The sequence below is a fragment of the Panthera pardus genome, unplaced genomic scaffold (assembly GCF_024362965.1).
Source record: "Panthera pardus isolate Hobbes unplaced genomic scaffold, ASM2436296v1 HiC_scaffold_1, whole genome shotgun sequence".
Lineage (NCBI taxonomy): Eukaryota > Metazoa > Chordata > Mammalia > Carnivora > Felidae > Panthera > Panthera pardus.
This window is the reverse complement of record NW_026526654.1, coordinates 87,574,136-87,580,135: the sequence shown is the minus strand read 5'-3', so window position 1 is coordinate 87,580,135 and position 6,000 is coordinate 87,574,136.

The following is a 6,000-nucleotide window of genomic DNA, read 5'->3' as shown; positions in this document are numbered from 1 at the left end:
TACATCTAGCCTATGACTCTTATTCTTAAAAATGTCTGTGTTTAGGGGCACCTGGGGGGCTCAGTCACTTAAGCATCTGATTCTTGGTTTTGGCTCAGGTCATGATCTCACAGTTTATGGGATCCAGCCCTGCACCGGGCTTTGCACTGACAGCACGGAGCCTGCTTGGGATTCTCTCTTTCTCTCTCCCTCTTTCTCTCTCTGCCTCCCTCTCTCTCTCAAAATAAATAAACACTTAAAAAATATATATCTGCATTTAACCGAGGCATTTTTTTTTTTATTTATTTATTTTTGGGACAGAGAGAGACAGAGCATGAACGGGGGAGGGGCAGAGAGAGAGGGAGACACAGAATCGGAAACAGGCTCCAGGCTCCGAGCCATCAGCCCAGAGCCTGACGCGGGGCTCGAACTCACGGACCGCGAGATCATGACCTGGCTGAAGTCGGACGCTTAACCGACTGCGCCACCCAGGCGCCCCTAACCGAGGCATCTTAATTAATGGTAGCACTCTACAAAATGGCTTCTTAGTGTCTCAGATGCTACGTGGAGCCTGATTCCAAGCTCCAAATTTCAAGCCAAAGCTCTTGGATAAACCTAAGTCGAGTGAACGGGAAAGACAATCGACCAATGGTTGCCCATTTATTTAGTTGAGCTGCATTTTTTAAAAATTTCAAATTTGCTGCTGTCATAGAAGTGATCAACATGAATAAATATACACAAAGAAAAAATATCAATATAATAATTCTAAATTTTAAAATACTGTCTTCTAGGACTATAGCATTATATGGGAATTTTTACGGTATGTTAGAGCATATCCTCTCCAAGTTCCTTTCTTAATTAATCTAAGAGGCCGGGAATTTGTGACCTCTGGACTAGAGCAGTGTCTCTCAAATTCAGCACTATGAACATTTTGTTGGATGATTTTGTTGTTGTTTAGCAGCCTCCCTGGCATTTGCTAGTTACCAGTAACACTAGCTGCCACCCACAACCCAAAACGCCTCCAGATATTGCCAAAGGTCCCCTGGAGGGCAAAACCACCCACCAGATGAGAAACACTGAAGAATTTTGAAATATACTTTTTAAATGATACCTCCTACCCCCTTGCCCCGTACCCCAGTTATAGTTCAGTAAAGATTATAAATAAGCCTGTCATCCCCAATTGGTACTAAAATGTGCTTTGCTACTAAACGATATCTGATGAAACTTCAATAGAATGAAGAACAATTAAGCTTCCTCTTTCACTTATTCATTTACATCCTGGATATTTGATCATATTGTAACACTGTCTGACGTTTCTTTGGATCTTTGCTGTTTTTGTTACCTTTTTCGTGCACGGCTTTTTGAAGAACAAAATTTTGCCACATAAGTCCGTCAGGCTTTATCGGTTTGTTCTGAATCGCACCTACGTTTTCACTGTGAAAGATTGATTTAGAACCTGTGAATTAATATTTTGTTTTGCTAGCAAATATAGAGGCTTTTCTTTGTCTGTTTTAAGATGAGTAATTAAGTGGTTCAAACTATGTGACAGTCATTACCTCCATGTCCAGCAACAATCAAACACCACTGAGAAATAAGGCAGCGATGGTCTGTGGTGTATTCGGTGGGGCCAGCCACCATCCTTTGTAACGATGTTCTGCGTGGCGAAGTTGACCACACCATAAAACCCTGGAATTGAGCAGTGTTGTACTTTGGCAATTAATACAAATGTCTGTGTGTGGTCAAGGCAGCGATGACTCCTATTGAAATCAATGCTGACTTGAGTAATCAGCATGGACTGCAAGTAGGGATTTTATTTTCTTTTAATGTTTATTTGATTTTGAGAGACACAGACCACGAGCGGGAGAGGAGCAGAGAGAGGGGGAGACACAGAATCTGAAACAGGCTCCAGGCTCCGAGCTGTCCGCACAGAGCCCACCGGGGGGGGTCTTGAACTCAGACCATGAGATCATGACCTGAGCCAAAGCCTGATGCTCAACGGACTGAGCCACCCAGGCGCCCCTGTGGGTAGGGATTTTAAACCATCTGGCTTCCTATTGTCGATCCAGGAGAGAAGGGAGGAGCAGAGCTGGGGGAGGGGCGTGAAGCATGCTGGGAACTGAGCATCTCTGTAGGTCCCGCTGCGCTCCAGCCTCCCCATCCCAAGATGGGACGTTCTTCAGGATTTAGACTTCCCACTCGTGACATCCCTCTCACCATTTTTCAGCTCAAAATCATCCCCCAAACACTTCTTTTCCGATTATTACTTTTTTAAAATACAGATGAACCCAAGTTTCCGGGTGATATTTACTGAAAGTACACATAAACATGCCTATGGCTTTATTCCCAAATTTATTCATAGTAATTAATACGACTTCATTTTCTGATTATGTGATATTAAAAATGCTTAAGTACCAATGTTGTATAAAAATGCAACCCCAGGGGCGCCTGGGGGGTTCAGTCGGCTAAGCATCCAACTCTTGGGTCAGCTCAGGTCGTGATCTCTCAGTCGTGAGATCGAGCCCTGCATTGGGCTCTGTGCCGACAGTGCAGAGCCTGCTTGGGATCCTGTCTCCCTCTCTGTCTGCCCCTCCCCCACTCTCACTCTTGCTCTCTCAAAATAAATAAATAAATATTTAAAAAGAAAATACGACCGCAGTTCGTTATCTTAATTCCCAGCATGTTAAAATATTGTGAGAGCACAGAAGAAAACGTATATAAAAGTGGGGCAATAACATCACTGTAGAAATTCTTTAAACAATTAAATAAATGAAAATGTATTGTTACAGATAGATATTTTATCCCCAGCACGTGGATGAAATTAAACCCTCGGTATTTGCTGAATGGCAAATTCACTGGCTTGTTGTTATTTTTTTTCCCCCTAGTTCTGCCCCAGTGGCTCCAAAGAGTTCTTTTTCACCTTCGCCAAGAGAATTCCCTGTACTTCTGTTCTGATTTGGATTCTGTTTCCTTGATCCTATGACTTTCTCTCTCTAGGATTACTTTTCAGTTTCAGGGAAGACATTTTCCAGAGTTGCCTGAGAAATGGTACTTGGCAGGTCAATTTTTTGAGAACTTGCACGTCTGAAAATGTCTTTATTATACTCATTCTTGATTTATGGTTGGCTAGGTATAAAATTCTAATTCCCTCAGCATTTTAAAGGTTTTGTTTCATTGTCTTCTAGCTCGCTGCACCGCTGTTGAGAAATCCAATGCCATTCTGGTAGTTCATTCATTTTGCAGGACCTGTTTTGTTTTTTTGGTTTTTTGTTTTGTTTTGTTTTTACCTGTGGAAACTTTTAGATGTTCCAGACTATCTAACTCCTAGCTTATTCTTAAAGTGTCCCCCATGTTTACTAACCATTGGTCATATGCAAACTAACAAACAACTTCTGATTCTTATTTGCAAAGTGTGTAATAGAACATAGTGAAAGTTGCATCGAAACAGTAAGCTGTAAATTTTTTGTGCCATGATGGGAGTCTTTTTTTTTTTTTTTTTGATTGAATAAAAGTACTATCAAAATTTGTGACCTTATCTCCACCCACTAAAAGAAATTCTAGGGAGCTTCTGACCCCAAATCTAATAGTCATCTCTTAGCTCTTGTCCCCTTGGACCCTCCTTTATTTAGATTCACCTCTTCTTTTCTCCTGCTACGTTTTCTTGCTCTTCTCTTCTTGACCCTGGTTCCTAAATGTGGATATGCCTTTCGAGTCTTTGCTGGACGTTTCCTATATTTTGTGATACTCATATTCTAAGACGCCCCATTTAATTTTAGGACATTAAAGGTCACCATTAGGATTGTTACTTTCAAAATACATATTTGGGCGCGTATTTTGTATGTAGTCTCATACTTCCAGCAGCAGCATCTTCAGTGTGGTAAATGGAAGAGAGAGCAGAACCAAAATCTTAGAGGAGGTGTTGACAGACTTTCTCCGTAATGGGCCAGAGAGTAAATATTTTAGACTTCGCAGGATACACAGTCTCTGTCGTAAATGCTCACTTCTGCTACTATTGTGTGATTACAGCCATAGACAATATCTAACCAGACAAGGGTGGCTGTGTTCCAAGCACACCTCATTTACAAACCAAGCAGCAAGCCTAATTTCACCCATTGGCTGCAGTTTGCCAATGACTGGTCTAGAGATTTGATCTGTGTCAGAATATGACACTAAGTGGTTGTTTGACCTTAGGAGAATCGTTCAATGTCTTCAGGCCTCAGCAACACACAACTACTGCACTAGAAATTATTTCCTTGACTGGTATTTTCTTCCTCTCATCCACTACCTTATGGGCCTACAGAACTCCTATTCATTTTTTTTAGACCCAGCTCAAATGTCACCTCTTCTCCGAAGCATTCTTTCATTTCTGCATACAAGATTGGGTATTAAGTACCAGGTACTTGATACCTATCCTTAGTCAAAATTAGCCACACCTTCTTTTATTCCCACAGAATAGGCTTTTATGAGTCAATTAAAACACTCCTACCATTGCATTTTACATGTGTCTCTTCAGCCCTTGAATTTCAGCTGACCCTTTGAAGCCTCCATGTCTGCTGAAGTACCTGCTGTATAATTTATGCTCCACAGCTGCTTGTTAAACATTTGTGCAACACAATGGCTTACCTGTTCCTTAAATTCTCTCAGCTAAAAAACACAATTATACATGTTTTAAAGCAAACTCGTTCTCTTTCCTTCCCAAATCTGCTTCTCTTATTGTTAATGACGTCTTCGGTCTTAGTTACCCAGGGCTCAAAATTAGGTCTTTCTGCATTTTGGTTAGGATATGAAAATTTGAATGAGTTGTGACTTGAAGTCCAGCCCTGCCACTGACTCAGTGCGGGATCTTGGGCACATATTTCATTTCTCCAGGTCTCGGTTTCCTCATTTGCAAGAGGGGGACTCCAATAGTATGTGCAGTCCACGGTTACTGCAGACAATCAATACACCTTGAGTTTTGAATATACAGCTACTTTTCGAAAATGGTTCCTGCGACTTTTGCTGCATTCATTCCAACGTTTCCGGTAGTGTGGTCTTTAACACATTTTTTAGCAGAACCCACTTTCCCTTTAACTGTGTGATAGGGTTGTGACTCGGGCTACTGAATGCCCTTTACCTTAACACACGGCACGCCTGGAAAATGCAATGAGAGCTAATTCCTTTTGGAGACATATAGTCTCTAACTGATACTCAAGGAATATATATTACGTTCAACTTTACAGCCTAGAATTAGTTTATAATTATGTGATAATATTTAATTGGATATAACGCTCTTTTAAAACCTTGTGTTCTGTCCGTAGAAGGAAAATATTTATCCTGTTTATGTTTTCAAGCGTGTTGAAAAAAAACCCCAATATCTTCTGGCCTACTGTATCTTAAATGCATCTAAACATTTTGTGTAGCCTTGGCTTTCAGGAACTCAGTGAATGCTATTATTTGATTAAGCATTTTTTTAAGTGAGGATTCTTTTCATTTATAATTAGAAAAGCACAGATAGCTCTCTTATATAAGATAGCTATGCTTCAGTTAGTGTCTGTGCCTTCTCAATCTTCCTACAAAACACAAATTCCTATTCATATTCCAAGCTGTGCTTCTAAAATTTATTTGGGTCCTAGATATATATTTTCCTGGGAAATCTCTTCAATTCTGTTCTGCAATAATATTTTAATCGCCAGCATTATTTAACTTTTTATAAACCCATCTTATTTAAAAACATAGAGTATAATCTCTAGAATGGAAAAATGATTTTATTAGTGTTTATATTCTCACACAACCTAGTATATTTCTGCCCATCACACACACATTTGATTCTTTTTCATTACTTAGAATTGACGTAAATTAAATTATAATTAACAAAACTGAACAAGTCTACATGAACCTTGTTCCACATAGATTAACTAAATAAATGTTTCTTGATTTCAAGTTACAAACATGCTGGGTTTAGAGTAATAATATTTTTTTTTTAATTTTTTTTTTCAACGTTTTTTATTTATTTTTGGGACAGAGAGAGACAGAGCATGAACGGGG